Source organism: Rattus rattus, chromosome 1 (assembly GCF_011064425.1).
Source record: "Rattus rattus isolate New Zealand chromosome 1, Rrattus_CSIRO_v1, whole genome shotgun sequence".
Lineage (NCBI taxonomy): Eukaryota > Metazoa > Chordata > Mammalia > Rodentia > Muridae > Rattus > Rattus rattus.
The window spans coordinates 264,983,331-265,002,337 of record NC_046154.1 but is presented as its reverse complement, the minus strand read 5'-3'; positions in this window follow the sequence as shown (position 1 = coordinate 265,002,337).

The window sequence follows — 19,007 nt, the reverse complement described above, 5'->3', positions numbered from 1 at the left end:
AAGTCATCTAAAGCTCATTTTTATTTTAGCAACCCTTTGTAATAGCAATTAGTTCAGTACGATTAGGCATCATTGGCTTTAATTTACTGAAACTTTTTGTAGATTTTAATCCTATGACAATAAACATCATTATATAATACATGTAACACACACAAACACAAATACATACATACATATATAAATATATATATATATGTATATATATATATCCCCTTATTATATCGCAAGCCAAATTAATTGTTGAATGTCAAAATCCAATCCTTTAGGAAGCAACTACAGAAGTAAGTTTTATACGGCTTCACTAAGACCTTTGTGGAAGACATCCTTTCCCATTGTCTCTCCTCTTCTCTACCCTCCCACCCACCACCTCACTTAAGTCCCTACTTCCGTTTTCTTTGTTTTCTTTTGAGAGAGGGGTGAGAAGAAAGAGCGTGAGAGAGAGGGGAGAGTGAGAGAGAGAGAGGAGAGAGAGGGAAGAGAGAAGAGAAAAAGAGAGGGAGAGAGGAGTGAGAGAAGAAAGAGAGGAGAGAAGAGAGAGGAGAGAGAGAAGAGAGAGAGAGAGAGAGAGAGAGAGAGGAAGTTGGAGGAAGTTGGGTGCTGGGGAAGTATGAGAAAGTCTGGGAGGAGGAAAATTGAAGGAGGAAAACGGATATGATCAAAATACAGCATAAGGATTCTCAAACAATAAAGATAAGACCATATTAAGGTCTTTTCCTTATATATATTCCTTATATATATTTTCCTCTAACCTTTAAAGGAACCAAGGAGAAGAGTCGTCTTGCTGCCTATTAAAGGAGCTTTCTAATGACAAGAAATATAGCGACTACTCCTTTGGGCATTTTCCTTGGCACTTCTCTATCCACCATTTCATATGATAAGATATGGCCATATCTTAGCCATATTTAAATGCTTATGTTAGTTGCTCTATAATCTTTCTTTAGAATTGCAGAACCCAGACTGTCTGGCTACCACCAGATAATATCACTTGCTCTAAAATTAATGCATATAAGTTGCTGTAATACTTAACTTAAAAGTAATATGCTTATAAAGTCTCTTGGGGTCAAATTTTATTACAATATTCTGGCTAGAGACAAAGACGATATACATTTTTGATGAGAAGGACTTTGCTAAGTGTGTAGCCTTCGTGCCTGTGGACTCCTGATACTTTTTTCTTTCATATAAAATCCCTTTAATGTACCTTAGCTCCCAGCAGGCTGGATCTTTGAGGAGATGGCAGTACCCTTGTCTTCTCAGAGCTTGTCCTTGAATAATTAATGGTCATTCCTTCCCACCAGTTCTCTGCAAGTGTTGCCTCTCAAGTGTCAAACAGCTGGACCTGGGCGTTCTAACAGAACCAAAGACATGATGCTGAGAAAGCAAATTCATTCTCTCCCTCTTACTCATCCAGGAGGCCTGTTGTGAACATTCACAGACACCTGATGACCTAATGCCTAAAACCATTTATTTCTTCCCTTGTACTTCGTTTTAGCACACCTTCTTTCTGGTTTTGGTGAATAGCACTAGCAATGAAATCTTTGTCTTACTCAGGTTATTATCGGGTAATATATTTGAAGTCCTTGATTTAAAATCACAGCTCTCACTCAAACAACATACAAAAATATTTTCTTCTGGAGCTGAGCAAGAATGAATATGGCCTGGGGATGGATTTAGATTACCTTAACACCATGTTCCAATATTTATAATAGTTTCATGAACTTCTTATGGTAACAGAATGAATAAAGTCACAAATCTTAGTATTTAAAAGCTACATTAGTGGACATATCGAGTAGGCAGTGGAATGTCAGTATCTAATGATGCTTTAGCCTTTGGGTTGGTGGTAAGTGAAGGATTTGCTTGCATATTGAAAAGGATCACCTAATAGTCATAGCAATGGTGTTAATCCAATATAGAAGGGGGCAACGAATGACTATTAGATTGATAGACTACGGTTAGCCCAAGCCAGTTTGGCTTTGGAATTCGGTTTCATGACAATCACTGCTTTAATCAGTCATGCAGCTATATAGAGCTGTACAGTGTTCTAATCAGTTAGCTTTTAGGTGTCAAAGAAACCCAGGACAAGTCTCACTCAGCACCACAATCACCTCCCAGCACTACTCACCTGGCCCCTACCCAAAACATCTTCAGCCCAAGAGCTGGACTTCAACTCCCTTCCCCCAGATTCTGATTCCTATATAACTCAGTTATTTCAGTTACATGCTCTCTTGGCCTCTTGGCTCCTGGCTCAGTCTGGATCTTACCCTGTCTCCTTCTCCTCCTCTTCCTCCTCTTCCTCCTCTTCCTCCCCCCCCATTCTTCCCCTCTCTCTCTTCTCATAGCTCTGCTCAGTCTGTTGGCCATGTTCAGTCTAGACACTCGCAGGTGTCTTTGGCTGTGCTTTTCCTCATATCGACAATAAAACCCTTCTTCTTACCCATATCTTGGAGTCATCATGTCTGTTTCATTCATTAGCCTTGTAGAGTCCACACAGCTGTGCGTTTATTGGTTCGCTTTTGTTAGCTTCTGAGAATTTAAGACCGGAGTCTTTTCCTTTCCGTTTCTTTTCTTTTCTTTTCTTTTCTTTTCTTTCCTTTTCTTTTCTTATCTTTCCTTTTCTTTTCCTTCTCTTCCCTTCCCCTCCCTCCCTCCCTCCCTCTCTCCCTTCCTTCCTTCCCTCCTTCCTTCCTTTTCTGTTTGTTTTAAGTCAAGGTTTCAATATGTAGATCTCGCTATCCCAGAACTCTCTACATAGACCAGCCTGGCTCTAAACCACAGAGATCTCACCCATCCACCCACCTTAGCCTCCTGAGTGCTGAGGCTGAAGGAGGTCACCACCACACTCAGCCCAAAGGATGAGTGTTTAATAATAAGTCAGTCATTAAGGCAAAATGACTGTGTATTTTGTAAAATCACTTTCTGAGGAAATGGTTCATAGGATTGTGAGTAAATGATAAAAATATTCATGATAAATCTATTTAAGATTCTTTAATTTTTATCATTTAATATATTACATCTTGAACTGTACAATCACTCCCACTAAGATACATTTTGACATATATTTCATGAATTTTTGTTTATAATACAAAAGTTACTTTGTCTATTTTAAACATCCTTCCCTTCACAAATTTATTGAGACATAACTTACTTTTAGTGAAACTTACTTTCAGAAAGAATACAATATATGATTTTAGTCTATTCGTGATGATGTGATTCACAGAAATCCCCTTTGCCCCTTGTCCTTATTAACAATCTTGACAAAATACTTCATTCCAACTAAGAGTAACCATTTGCTTCTAATTCATATAATGTGTTACCCTGTTTCCTATTTTCCAGTGGCAATTGGTTGTTCCTTACTCAAGCTCAAATTGACCAGGATATCAATCCCAGATTTCCAGCCATGAGGGTCCACTTACTACAATTATGGTAAAAAAACAAATTTTAGTGTTAAATGAGTTTTAACACTAAACTCATTTAGGATTAAAAATAAAGAGTTGGAAACTTGCAAAATAACCAATAGTAAGGCTTGCAGTTGAGTATCAGAGGGCCAAGTGACCAGATAAGAGGAAGGGTGGAGCTCTGGACAAACAAAGTAACAAAATACAAAATACATAAATAAACCCCATCTTGACAGGCTTTGACTGACTCATGAGGAAAAAAAACTGCTGATCTTTTACACATTTGTATATCCAATGTATCCAATTACAACAGAATTAACTGTGAGAAGCTGTGGTGGTTTGTATTGCCAATTTAATAGGATCTTCAATCGCCTAGGAGACAATCCTATAGGCAAACTTATGAGAGTTTATTTAACCTCTTGGTTCACCTGTGGAAGATTATCCTCATTAAGTTAATTGAAGTGGAAAGACCTCCTACAGTGGGAGGCACCATCCCCTAGGCTTGGTTCCTGGCCTGGGTAAAAAACAGAGCTAGCTGAGCACCCATCACTCGCTTCTTCCTAGGGAGGGAGATGTGACTCTCTGCTTCACTTTCTCTGATGTCCCACCGTGATATTGTACTTTTGAGCCATGAACAAGCATAAATCTTTTCTCTTTAAGTTGTTTTTGTCATAGTATTCTTTAGGCAAAAACAGGAAAATAAACTAAGACAGACATCTTTAAATAAAAATGTAAGTATTAAATCCATGGTCTCAAAAATTGGGGGCAGGGAAATGCTCTAAATTAATATATGACCAAAAACGTATTGTTATATAGGCACTGAATAAGAGAGCAGGACTGATTAATGTGTAACTATAATTCAGTTTGTCTCTGTCACAGACAAGAAGAAGTTGAACTTGATCCTTTTCTCCTGATCCTGCTGGCAATCACAAGGACCTTCAATTCAAAGGCAAAGGCCTAGGCTTTTCTCTAGAGTTCTTTACATAGGACCTAAGGAACTAGATATTTAATTTCCACCTTATGAATATATAGAGAACATACACAAACATATTAAGAAATATATTTTAAAGATTTAGTTAGTTTACATGCAAAAGTATTTTATCTGCATGTATGTATGTGCACTACATGTATACAATGTTTTGAAGGTCAGAAGAGGGCAACGTATTCTCTGGTACTGGGGTTTGAGAGAGTTGTTAGTCATCCTGTGGGCCCTTTGTCCTTTCCAAGAAAAGGAAGTGTTCTCAACCACTGAACGATCTCTCCATGCTCCTTATAAAATTCTTTAAAATACACAATATAGAACCTACACTACAACTCTCTGTCTTAAGTCAGCATGAGGCAATCTTTCTTTGGAGATTGTGAGATGCCTTTCCACACTGTGGGTTTTGTGGAAAGCTAGAAGATAAAGTTGATAGCCCCCTCCCATGTTCACACCAATGTGATTGTGAGACTCTTTCTGATTCCCCTCACTCAGCAAGAGCACAGGGGATCCGTGTTGTCATGGGAACAGAAAGGTATGAGTCTTTTCTCTGAAACCATGTGGGTCATGACCAACACTTTGCCACAAGAGCAGACATAACACAAAGTAAGTGGCAGATTTATTTAAGGGTTTGTGACCCTGGGTCTTTCAGAAATGATGATCCAAACATCATCAAAAAACTGTCCACTATGTGATTTGACTATATGGCATAAACTTAGGTGTATGGATTGGTGTCAAGGACCAATTTCAGCTTAGAGAGGGGTTCTTGAGAAAAGGGGGGGGGCGTTAGTCCAGGAATGGGTCCAAACTGATGATCTATGTTCTTTACATAACTTTCTATACTGAGCGCTCTCTCTCTCTCTCTCTCTCTCTCTCTCTCTCTCTCTCTCTCTCTCTCTCTCTCTCTCTCTCTCCTACTTTCTCTGGAGATCTCCAGACAGTTCTCTGCTCGAGACAGCTCTTCTCTCTGTGGATAATAGCTCGTCTCTTACAGATCAAAAGCCCAGTCTAATCAATTCACCTTTACCCCAAGTTTCCCTTTGATTGTCCCATGAATCATCATCCCATGAGCCCCCAGCTCCTTGATCCTTAGAGACAGCAGAACAAGCACAGACAAGAAGTGGGTGGATGGAACCCTGCTCTGAAATTACCATTTCTTTCACTCTTGAGCCTAGACTTAAACTCCCTCTGTTCCAGGATGACCTTGAACTCAAGAATCTGCCTACTTCTGTATCTGCTTGTCTGTATCTTTCTGACATGCTGGCTTATGGTGCATCTGCCTCTGTTGCTTTAAGTCTGTGAAGGTATATATAAATATACATTTGACCTGGTGTTTTCAAGTTCTGTCCTATAGCTGTAAGTGCTGTCCTGAAAGCACTTGTTGAGACATGGATACATCCTCGCTTCTGAGACTCTGTTTTATTGTGGAGTCATTAACCTTGGCATAGGAAATGAAAATTTATACACTAGTATACAGCCAATCCTTTTGCCCACAGCAACCATCGACACTCATGGAGACTCATGCCCTGCTGGCTCTGTTTCAGGGGCAGAAACTATGTCTTTCTGTGCCTTATATGGTCATGCCTGACTTGGCAGTTTGGAATGATTCATCAGGGCTTATCCACATTCTTTTTGGCCTCTGTACAGCATCCATGGACAGGACTCTCCAGGAGAGATGGTTTTATAATCTAGGTCAGAGAACATCCTTCTGTCTGGCTCTTAAAGAACCTCTCTGGTAGCACAGAGCTTTAGCTGACTAACATTTAAATCAAACTCCAATTTTGACCTAGAGATGGGGAGAAGGCAGAATGCCTTTTGCAGGCATTCGTCAAGGAGTGGTTTTGTTCATAGATGTCTGTTAATAAGCTCCCCTACCATCACCACTGTAACGGATATTTTACTATAGATTTCTAATTTTGCAAAAGGAGAAGTTTTATATGGGGAAGATAATCAGAAAGTGACTCTTAACCTTCTTTTCCTTTTTTTAAAAAATTGAATATTTTTTTATTTACATTTCAAATGTTATTAACCTCTTTCCCAGTTTCCCGTCCATAAACCCCCTATCCCATCCCCCCTCCCACTGCTTCTATAAGGGCATGCCCCCACCCACCTACCCCCCCCACCCCTTCCCACCTCCCCACCCTAACATTCCCCTACACTGTGGGGTCCAGCCTTGGCAGGACCAAGGGCTTTCCTCCCTTTGGTGCCCAACAAGGCCATCCTGTGCTGCATATGCAGCTGGAGCCATGAGTCTGTCCATGAGTACTATTTGGGTGGTGTTTTATTCTCTGGGAGCTCTGGTTGGTTGGTATTGTTGTTCTTATGGGGTTGCAAGCCCCTTCAGCTCCTTCATTTCTTTCCTAACTCTTCCATTGAGGACCCTGTGCTCAGTCTCAGTTCAATGGTTGATTGCAAGCATCCACCTCTGTATTTGTCATGCTCTGGTAGAGCCGCTCAGGAGACAGCTAATATCGGGCTCCTGTCAGCATGAACTTTTTGGCATCATCAATATTGTCTGGGTTTGGTGGCTGGATGTATATGGGCTGAATTCCTAAGTGGGGCAGTTTCTGGATGGCCTTTCTTTCAGTCACTGCTCCAAACTGTATCTCTATATCTCCTCCTATGAATATTTTTGTTCCCCCTTCAAAGAAGGACTGAAGCATCCTCACTTTGGTCGTCCTTCTTGAGCTTCATGTGGTCTGTAGATTGTATCTTGGGTAATCCATGTTTTGGGGTTAATATCCACTTATCAGTGAGTGCATACCATGTGTGTTTTTCTGTGATTGGGTTACTTCACTCAGGATGATATTTTCTAGTTCCATTTGCCCATGAATTTAATGAAGTCATTGTTTTTGATAGCTGAGTAATATTCCATTGTGTAGATGTACCATATTTTTCTGTATCCATTCCTCTGTTGAAGGGCATCTGGGTTCATTCCAGCTTCTGGCTATATAAATAAGGCTGCTATGAACATAGTGGAGCATGTGTCCTTGTTATATGTTGGGGCATCTTTTGGATATATGCCCAAGAGAGATATAACTGGGTCCTCAGGAAGTACTATGTCCAGCTTTCTGAGGAACCTCCAGAATGATTTCCAGAGTGCTGTAAGTACCAGCTTGCAGTTCCACCAACAATGGAGGAGTGTTCCTCTTCCTCACATCCTAGTCAGTACCTGTTGTCACCTGAGTTTTTGATCTTAGCCATTCTGACTGGTGTGAGGTAGAATCTCAGGGTTGTTTTGATTTGCATTTCCCTGATGACTTAGGATGTTGAACATTTCTTTAAGTACTTCTCAGTCATTCTATATACTTCAGCTTAGAATTATTTGTTTAGCACTGTATCCCATTTTTAATAGGGCTATTTGATTCTCTGGAGTCTAAGTTCTTGAGTTCTTTGTATATATTGGATTTTAGCCATTTTAAATTAGCATTGGTAAAAGATCTTTCCCCAATCTGTTGGTTTTTTTGTCCTAATGACAGTGTCCTTTGCCTTACAAAGCTTTGCAGTTTATGAGGTCCCATTTGTCAATTCTTGATCTTAGGCATGAGTCATTGGTGTTTTTTCAGGAAATTTTTTCCTAGTGCCCAGGTGTTCGAGACTCTTCCCCACTCTTTCTTCTATTAGTTTGAGTGTATCTGGTTTTATGTGGAGGTCATTGATCCACTTGAACTTCAGCTTTGTACAGGGTGATAAGAATGGATCAATTTGCAGTCTTCTATATGCTGACTGCCAGTTGAACCAGCACCATTTGGTAAAAATGTCATCTTTTATCCACTGGATGATTTTAGTGCCTTGGTCAAAGATCAAGTGACCATAGGTGTGTGGGTTCATTTCTGGGTCTTCAATTCTTTTCCATTGATCTACCTGTTTGTCTCTGTACAAATACCACACAGTTGTTATCACTATTTTTCTGTGATGTAGCTTGAGGTCAGAGATGGTGATTCCCACAGAAGTTCTTTTATTGTTGAGGATAGTTTTAGCTATCCTTGGTTTTTTGTTATTCCAAATGAATTTGCAAATTGCTCTTTTTAATTCTATGAGAAATCGAGTTGGAATTTTGATGGGGATTGTATTGAATCTGTAGATTACTTTTGGCGATGACCACTTTTACAATATTAATCCTGCCAATCCATGAGCATGGGAGGTCTTTCCATCTTCTGAGATCGTCTTCAATTTCTTTCTTCAGAGACTTGAAATTCTTGTCATATAGATCTTTCACTTGCTTGGGTAGAGTCACACTGAGGTATTTTATGCTATTTGTAGCTATTGTGAAGGGTGTCATTTCCCTAATTTCTTTCTCATTCTGTTTAGGCTTTGAGTAGAGGCAGGCTACTGATTTGTTTGTGTTAATTTTAAATCCAGCCACTTTGTTGAAGTTGTTTATCAGCTGTAGGAGTTCTCTGGTGTAATTTTGGGGTTCACTTAAGTATACTATCATACCATATGCAAACAGTGATATTTTGACTTCTTCCCTTCCATTTTGTATCCCCTTGACTTCCTTTTGTTGTCTGATTGCTCTGCCTAGGATTTTGAGTACTATACTGAATAGGTAGACAAAAAATGGGCAGCCTCGTCTAGTCCCTGATTTTAGTGAGTTTGCTTCAAGTTTCTTTCCATTTAGTTTGATGTTGGCTACTGGTTTGCTTTATATTGCTTTTATTGTGTTTAGGTATGGGTCTTAATTTCTGATCTTTCCAGGACTTTTAACATGAAGGGGTGTTGAATTTTGTCAAATGCTTTCTCATCATCTAATGACATGATCATGTGTCTTTTTTCCCTTTGAGTTTGTTTATATAGTGGATTACATTGATGGATTTCTGTATATTGAACCATCCCTGCATCTCTGGGATGAAGCCTACATGCTCATGATGAATGATCATTTTGATGTGTTCTTGGATTCAGTTTCCATAATTTTATTGCGTATTTTTGCATCAATATTCATGAGGGAAATTGGTCTGAAGTTCTCTTTCTTTGTTGGGTCTTTGTGTGATTTAGGTGGCTTCATAGAAGTAATTGGGTAGTGTTCCTTCTGTTTCTGTTTTGTGGAATAGTTTGGACAATATTGGTTTAGATCTTCTCCCGAAGGCCTGATAGAATTCTTTGAGACTAGACCCATCTTCTCCCTAGCTTTTTTGGTTGGAGACTTTTTAAGGACTATTTCTATTTCTTTAAAGTTATAGGACTGTTAAAATGGTTTATCATTGATCCTGATTTAACTTTGGAACCAGATATCTGTCTAAGAAAACTGTCCATTTCATCCAGATTTTCCATTTTTGTTGGGTATAGGCTTTTGTAGTAATATCTGATGACCTTTTGCATTTTCTCAATTTCTGTTGTTATCTCTTCCTTTTCCTTTCTGATTTTGTTAACTTGGATATGATCTCTGCTTTATGGTTAGTCTGGCTAAGGGTTTATCTATCTTGTTGATTTTCTCAAAGAACCATCTCCTGTTTTGGTGATTCTTTGTATAGTTGGTTTTGTTTCTACTTGGTTGCTTTCAGCCCTGAGTTTGATAATCTCCTGCTGTCTACTCCTCTTGGATGTATTTGCTTCTTTTTGTTCTAGAGCTTTTAGGTATGCTGTCAAGCCACTAGTGCATGCTCTCTCCAGTTTCTTTTTGGAGGCTGTCAGAGCTATGAGTTTTCCTCTTAGCACTGCTTTCCTTGTGTCCCATGAGCTTGGGTATGTTGTGCCTTCATTTTCATTAAATTCTAAAAAGCCTTAATTTCTTTATTTCTTCCTAAACCAAGTTATCATTGAGTAGAACGTTGTTTGTCCCACGCACGACTTCCCGCCGGCAAGGAGCACGCGAGACATAGAAATTCTTACTATGAGTGACTTTTATTCCTGTCTATTCCTCTCTCATGGTGGAAGCCTCGCTTGCGCTGCCAGGCGCGCCTATTTATCCCCGTGCACGCACCCACACCTGATTGGTTGCTTACTCATGACCTCATCAGGTACGCCCTGAAATGGGCAAAGACCTGGCATGAAGGCACTCTTGCACATGCAAGACACAGTTAACCTCCCCATAGGGAGGTTAGCTGTAAAGGCTAGCGCCATCTTGACTGACCTGGCCTTCCACGTGGGGCGCAGTGGGAAGCCAGCGCCATCTAGTGGTGGCGAAATGTTATTGTGCCCCTCTACATCTCACCCTTTTTATTTATAATATTTTTATAGCAGTCATGATCACCCTATATCGCGTGCAATGAGGAAACCTCAGCGATGTGCAGGGGGGCTGATCAAAGGAAATCACTGAGTCTCTCTCAATCCCAGTGCAATGATCCACAGATCTATGGGGTGCAAGAGCAGAGAACTCAGAATACAGAGAGAGACCCTCTCCCCAGTGCAAATGGACCCACAGGTCCTTGGGGTGCAGGAGCAGGGGAACTCAGATACAGAGTAAGTCCTGAGCAAGATAACCAAATTTCAGTGGAGGCCCTTTGTACAATGGCCACAAGTGCTTGAGTGAATAACGGCCTTGTCACATTATTGTTGAGGTCTGAGTTTGCAAACCAACCATGGTATGAATACTGATCCACAGCATAGGGCTGTATCAAACAGAGCCACTCCCGATAAGTAGTGGGCACCTCATTTGGTCCTCCTCAGCTGTTGCCACCAAGGGCCATGGTCAAGCCACTCCTATAATGAAATTTAGAATTTCCAATTGTTAGTAACTATTCTAGAAAGTTCACCCATTGTACTTGTCTAACAATAGATTGGTGGAGGATAACTCCAGACACTGCAGACACAATGTCTGCAGCTGTAATGGCTGCTACAATAGCAGCGAAAGTGTCAAGGTCTTTTCCAGGACAGTTCAGGATCAGTCATTTTGCTCTGGAACACCCAGCAGACAATGGAACCAATTTCTGAGATCTGTATGACCAGGACAGAGTTCTCCAGTCATTGTAGCTTTACACAGGTGGCTTTCTGTGAAGCTACAGTCTGTAAAATGGCAACACCAGTTACCAGTTAAGGCAGCAAGAGTCACCAGGGAAATGAAGGGACAGGGGTAACAGCTGGAATCAGCAAGCAGCAGTTTACAGAGTCTGAGCGTAGGCCACAGTGGGACGGGAACACACGCAGCGGTAACACTGACTGCAGCAACGGCAAGATTTCTGTGATGACAAAAGGGGAAGGGGGGGATCTTCCGCCTTCCTTTCAGGGCAGAGGAATGACTCTAGGGTTGAACCACGAGAGCTGAATCTTCATGTAACCAGGATCAGCAAGTCTCAGCAACCACCCAGGCAGCTGGCACACTCTTGTAGCATCCTGGAGAAAAAACACAAACATTCCCTTTACCCCCTATAAAATATCTGGACAGGATCATGTCAATATGTGGATCCCTCTATTTCACCTAGGCAGAAGTATGCCTAGTTGTAGGGTGCCATAAACTTTGGCATCCAAATTTTAAAATTGAAATAAAAGGAGTATTATTAGCATTCAGGGATATCTCCCCCTATTTATTTATTAAAATTGTTAAAATATTGTTTATTAAGATAAGTCCTCGAGGATTAAATTGAGGACACTGAGCACTTGTATTTATAATTTGACTTGTATACCAAATTATTGTTTCTAGCATTATTGTTTTGGATATATAAAGAATGAGATTTTTTTTATTAATTTTTTTTATGTAAGGCCTAATCTGTCTGATATCTGTCCTCCCTAGTTAAGGAGTCTAGGCAATCCAGTTTGAGTTCTTAAATGTCCTATAAAGGAACAGTATTTAGTGCTCTTAACCACTAAGCCATCTCTCCAGCACCTCACAAACTTTATTTACCTAAACATAAGCATTAATTAGAAATGTCAAATCCTGTAAACAAGGTCCAGATTTAGCCTTATTTAGAAATCTGAGTTGGCAGGGTGAGGCTGGGCGTTGAAAGTAATCAAATGGTGTCTTCCTCTTATCGTTAGGGTGTGATATCAACTCCATTATCATTTTCAAAGAGCTGGGTCTATGGTTTTGTTTAGTTCTCTGAGCCAGAGCACTGAAAGGACAGTGAGTTGTCAGACAATTTACACTGGAATCACTCACTGATTTCAAGTAGAAAACCTGTCTCAATAAAGCATTAAGTGATTGAAATCAATTGTAAACCACAAACCACACAATGGCTATCAGTATATGAAGTGAAAGCTTGATTTTTAACATTTTAAAAAACAGCGGCTAAAGCATGAAATTAATAATCTGTGCTGAAGCAGCAGAAACTCAAGAAGAATAAGCAAGTGATCTAATCATACCTGTAGCCTTTTCATTAGATGAAAAATACTCTAAGCGCATTTTCTATGGGTAGTACGCACAAATATGTAGGAAGTACAAAAGCATGTAAAGAGTAAAGTTATCAATTTTGTCTGAAAAATTTGTATATGTAATAGGCCAAATATCAGTATTTTGTAATAACCAATTAAATTGTTGTTTGGACTAAGATATGTTTCACCAGGTTTCTTTTTAAAATACTTCCATGACTCTAGCCTACAATTCTGTATTAACACAGCTGAAGTTTTATCTCCAATGTGCATAACAAAGACCTAAGTCCTCTGGTAAGGGGAGGTATTTAGCCAATTAACATATCTTTAGAAGCTTGAAATTAGCTTCAAATATTCTTTTTTGGAGTAGTGCAACAGCTACTCCCCAAATATTAAAGCTCATTCTGAGAGCAAATGTTTGTAGTAAAAATTTCTATATATACTGAAAGATTTAATGTTCTAACTTCTTACATTGAAGAAGCAACAAAATTATATAATATAAGGCTGTTAGCCACTTTTAATGATATCACTCTATGGGCTCTCTAAAATTATAAGCAAGCTCACAAAATAAAAACTCACAATCGCCAGGATGTAAACAAACTGTATAAAAACAATCCTCTAAATCTATCTTGAAATGGCAGTTGGAGTAAGGAAACTGGCTGTAATGTTCTCATAAGTTCTAAAACCTCATCAATCTTTTGTAAATCCTGTAACAATCTCTATCCAATACAATCTCTACCTGTTTGATTTTTCTTCAATTATAAATAAATTTGAGTTAGTCAATGTAACACTGGCAATCCTTAATCACAATCTTAAATTCTCCTTGTAACAGCAGACCACCACCACAAGGTCACCTGAGCTCTTAGTATGTGACTAGGCAGCTGTTCTCCGGGCAGTGGAAATTAGCATTAGAATACAGATAACTTCAGGGCAAGCCACACCTATGGAAAGCAAAACTCAACCCCCAACAATCTAGTCTCCAAGGCACCACAAGTCTATCTATTATGTTGTAAAGTTTGACTATCAATTCTACATTAGAACGCACAATGGCGTGGTCTCCAATACCTTTCGAGACAATGTCCTAAATTCTTTTAGAAGCCTGGTTTCTAGCATAAGAATTTCATAAAAACATTACCTCAATTTAGACCTGTCTCACTAGGGGTGGCCCAATGTCACATGTTATCTAGAATTACTTCATCTAAATTATAGTTTTAAGCCAACTTTCTGTTACCAATATTATACCTTTTTAACCATATCCAATAACTTGAAAGCCAATAGTCCACAACCAAGGCAAGCAGAGCATATTTATACATTTAAAACCAATGAGAAACAAAATTGAAGTGGCTACACATATCAAACACCATTTTTACCCTTTTAGCTATGATTTTAAGAGATGCACCTTGTCACCTGTTGAGTCAATTAACCAGTCAGGGATTTTTCTAAGAGAAACAGCTATCAACTCTCGTACCAAAGAAGCTGAGAAGCTGTTAGCACCTTTAAGATCAGCCCGTGTAGACGCTTAATCAGCTTCTAAGCAGCTCCTCCAGCTAATCTAGACACCTGGCTCTAGGCACAGGGCTTTAAAGACCTGATTGAAACTGTTTTTCTATTCATTTGTTCCTTTTGAAACGAGTTAAAACCAAGTCAAGGTGTGCACGACCGCAGATAAGGTTTTTACCATTTTTTCTTTTGAACATGAAACATAAAACATTTAAACAACGAGAAACAAAAATCACAGACATAAACTGACAGACATGGAGACATCCTGGTGCACCAGAGACAAACAATAGACAAAGAGGGAAAAAACCAGATGGTGTCCACGGTGACTATCCACTCGGGTGGAGTTGATATGGGCGATGGATTGTCTCAATTCCTGGACTAGTCCACCAACGTGTTGAAACCCAATTCCTGTAAGATACTAAGATATATTATCTGAGCGGCACGACCGACATTTGCCAATGGTATGGAAGTGAAACACAGCCCTGAATATTTTTACTCACAACCCAATTACATAAACTCCATCAGGCTGTGCACGGGCACTGAAATGTCCTTTTATTTGATTCTCCTGAATAAATTTTCAGGCGGTCTGCCTCGATCAAATCTGATCAGCATGACTCTGTAAAGCTGTCGAGTCAGCGACGGACGCTTGTGACTTCCGAGAGCCGGGCGCCGGAGCTTAAGTACACCTTTATAAGCACCAAGACAAAGTTTTTCTGCCAACATACTGTGTTCCTTTTACCTCCTCCTTCTCTACCGGGGCATTCTTTTCCCCAATATTTCACCTCCGAATTGAGGGACTGTTACTTGAGATCGATCAGCTTCCTTTTCTCGTTGCAACTTTTCACTACCCCCTGTTTCTGACCATCTTTTTCCTTCCCCCAACGCTTTCCGCTTTGTTGTTTTAACTGAGCAGTTCCCACGCGACCTCTGAAGCCGTTTGGCGGTAGCTAGAAACTCAAAGGTCAATAGAAAAAGCCCGAGGGTTGCCAGAGCAACCCCAGCGGCACCTGCCGCGTCCGGCAAGGGGCTGAGTTGGAGCGGATCAAGGCTAGCCATGGTCTCTCAGGGTCTTACCCCACTCATAGCTTCTGAATTTCTCCCACGAAATGGAGGCTTCCCGTGGCACGGGCGATGTTTTTATCCCGGTTTCGCACCAGATGTCCCACGACGACTTCCCGCCGGGCAAGGAGCACGCGAGACATAGAAATTCTTACTATGAGTGACTTTTATTCCTGTCTATTCCTCTCTCATGGTGGAAGCCCGCTTGCAGCCGCCAGGCGCGCCTTTATTTATCCCCCCTGCACGCACCCACACCTGATTGGTTGCTTACTCATGACCTCATCAGGTACGCCCCGGAAATGGGCAAAGACCTGGCAAGAAGGCACTCTTGCACATGCGCACACAGTTAACCTCCCCATAGGGAGCCGGCTTGCGCGGTAAAGGCTAGCGCCATCTTGACTGACCTGGCCTTCCACGTGGGGCGCAGTGGAAGCCAGCGCCATCTAGTGGTGGCGAATGTTATTGCGGCCCTCTACAGTTGTTTACCTTCCATGGGTATGTGGACTTTCTTTTACTTTTGTTGTTATTGAAGACCAGCCTTAGTCCACAGTAATCTTATAGAATGCATGGGATTATTTCAGTCTTTTGTATTTGTTGAGGCCTGTTTTGTGACTGGTTACATGGTCAGTTCTGGAGAAGGTACCATGAGGTGCTGAGAAGAAGGTATATTCTTTTGTTTTAGGATGAAATGTTCTATTGATATCTGTTAAATCCATTTGGATCATACCTTTTGTTAGTTTCTCTGTGTCTCTGTTTAGTTTCTGTTTTCATGATCTGTCCATTGATGAAAGTGGTTTTTTGAAGTCTCCCATACTATTGTGTGCAATGTGTGCTTTGAGCTTTAGTAAGGTTTCTTTTATGAATGTAGGTGCCCTTATATTTGGAGCACAGATATTCAGGGTTGTGAGCTCATCTTGGTGGATTTTTTCTTTGATGAATATGAAGTGTTCTGTTCTTTCCTTATCTTTTTTTTGATAACTTTTGGTTGAAAGCCAATTTTATTGGATATTAGAATGGCTACTCTAACTTGTTTCTTGGAAAATTGTTTTCCAGCCTTTTACTCTGAGGTAGTATCTCTCTTGTCACTGAAGTGTGTTTCTTGTGTGCAGCATGATGCTGGTTCCTCTTTAAGTATCCAGTTTGTTAGTCTATGTCTTCTTATTGGGGAATTTTTGTTGAAAGATATTAGGGACCAATGTTTTTGTTTCTTATTATTTTTGTTGTTATAGGTGGAATTATGTTTGTGTGGCTATCTTCTTTTGGGTTAGTTGAAATTAGATTACTTCCTTGCTTTTTCTAGGGTGTAGTTTCCCTCCTTGTGTTGGAGTTTTCCATCTCTTATCCTTTGTAGGGCTGTATTTGTGGAGAGATAGTGTGTAAATTTGGTTTTGTCATGGAATATCTTGGTTTCTCCATCTATGGCAATTGAGAGTTTTGCTGGACATAGTAGCTGGGCTGGCATTTGTGTTCTCTTAGGGTTTGTATGACATCTGCCCAGGATATTCTGGCTTCCACAATCTCTGGTGAGAAGTCTGGTGTAATACTGATAGGTCTGCCTTTATATGTTACTTGACCTTTTTTCCTTACTGCTTTTAATATTTTTCTTTGTTTTGTGCATTTGGTGTTTTGACTATTATGTGATAGGAGGAATTTCTTTTCTGGTCCAATCAATTTGCAGTTCTGTAGGCTTCCTGTATGTTCATGGGCATCTCTTTCTTTATGTTAGGGAAGTTTTCTTCTATGATTTTGTCAAAGATATCTACTGGCCCTTTAAGTTGGAAATCTTTGCTTTCTTTTGTACCTATTATCCTTAGGCTTAATCTTCTAATTGTGTCCTGGATTTCCTGGATGTTTGTGTTAGTAGCTTTCTGCCTTTTGCATTTTCTTTGATGGTTGTGTTGATATTTTCTATGGTATCTTCTGCCCCTGAGATTCTGTCTTCTATCTCTTGTATTCTGTTGGTAATTCTTGTGTCTATAATTTCTGAGCTCTTTCCTAGGTTTTCTATCTCCAGGGTTGTCTCCCTTTGTGATTTTTTTTTATTGTTTCTATTTCCATGTTTATATCCTGGATGGTTTTGTGCAATTTCTTCACCTGTTTGGTTGTGTTTTCCTATAATTCTTTCGGGGATTTTTGTGTTTCCTTCTTAAGGGCTTCTACTAGTTTACCGGTATTATCCTGTATTCCTTTAAGGAAGTTGTTTAGGTCCTTCTTAAAGACCTCTATCATCATGAGTTGTGATTTTAAATCAAAATCTTGCTTTTCTGGTGTGTTGGGGTACACCGAGCTTGCCGTGGTGGGGTAACTGGGTTCTGATGATGCCAAGTGGCCTTGGTTTCTGTTGGTTAGGTTCTTGTCCTTCCCTCTCACAGTCTGCTTATCTCTAGTGGTAACTGTTCTTGCTTTCTCTGACAGTGGCTTGACCCACCTGTAAGCCTGCGTGTTAGCACTCCTGGAGTCAGGCTTTCTCCCTTTCTCCAGACTGCATCTGGAGAAACCTTACTTTCTGGTCTCAAATTATGTGTTCTTTCTTCAAATTGCCCAGGGTAGTCACTGTTTTTATTTTTATCTAATTTTTATTGACTTTAGCAATGCAAAACAATTTTTCTTTATTGTAATTTGAGCCCATTTTCAGTATTTTTTTTCTAAAAATTCATTTAGAATATTTCCCCCCTTGGACTTGTAGCGCTCTCATTTTCTGAGGCAATTAAAAGGCTCTTTGATTTTTTTGTTTGTCTCAACAGAGAGCTGAATAAATAAATGGATAGGAAATTGCATTCCTATTAAAAAATAAGGGAAAATATCCCCAAATATAGTGCCAGCACTCAGATATTCTCATGTTGCCTCTTTTAATGAGAGACAAATATCCTCATGCATATTATTGCAGCTACTGAGCATTAAGAATTGGCAAAGTACAACCCACTATATTTTGCTTGTGTTCTTTGGGGCTCTTTGACGCCTCAACTCCCTTTGGAACTTTTTATTTGAATCATATTTGGATTGAAATGTTGAAACATAAACTTCTGACTGAAGTGTCAAAGTCTCCAACCAGAATGACTGTCATCAAAGAAAGAAACAACAAATGCTGGGGAGAAGGTGGGAAAACAACTGAGCTAATGCGAATGTGAATTAGTGCAGCCCCTGTGGGCATGATCATGGCAGTTCCTGTAGATACTGAAACTGCTGTGGGATCCTGCTATACAACACCTGAGAATAAATAGAAGAAGATCAAAGCCATCAGATGGCTAGTTAGTGTTGCTTTAACTTAACACAAGCCAAAGTCGTTTGGAAAGACAGAACGTTAATGAGACAATGGCCCACTCAGATTGACTTGTGGGCAAGCCTGTTGGCAGTTGAGTGCAGCCTTTTCTTGATTGTTGATCGACATGGGAGGGCCAACATTAGTGTGTGTGTGTGTGTGTGTGTGTGTGTGTGTGTGTGTGTGTGTGAATCCATGCCTGGGCTGGCAGTCCTGGATGTTATATGAAAGCCCAGTGAGCCATGAGGAGCCAGTAAGCAGTGTTCCTTCATGATCTGCTTCAGCTCTTTCCTCCAGGTTCCTGCCTGGGTTCCTACCCTGACTTCCCTCAATGATGGACCATGAATAGAAGTATTAAAAAAAGTTCTTTGGTCTTCATGTTGCTTATGGTTATGTTGTTTGATCACAGCAGTGGGAACCCTAAAAAGACAGCATACAACCCAGGTATTTCTCCATCCATGTTTGTTCCATGCTATTCACAATAGTTATTCATAGAATTGATGGATATGGAAAGTGAGTGAGAGGAGGGAGAGAGAGAGAGAGAGAGAGAGAGAGAGAGAGAGAGAGAGAGAGAGAG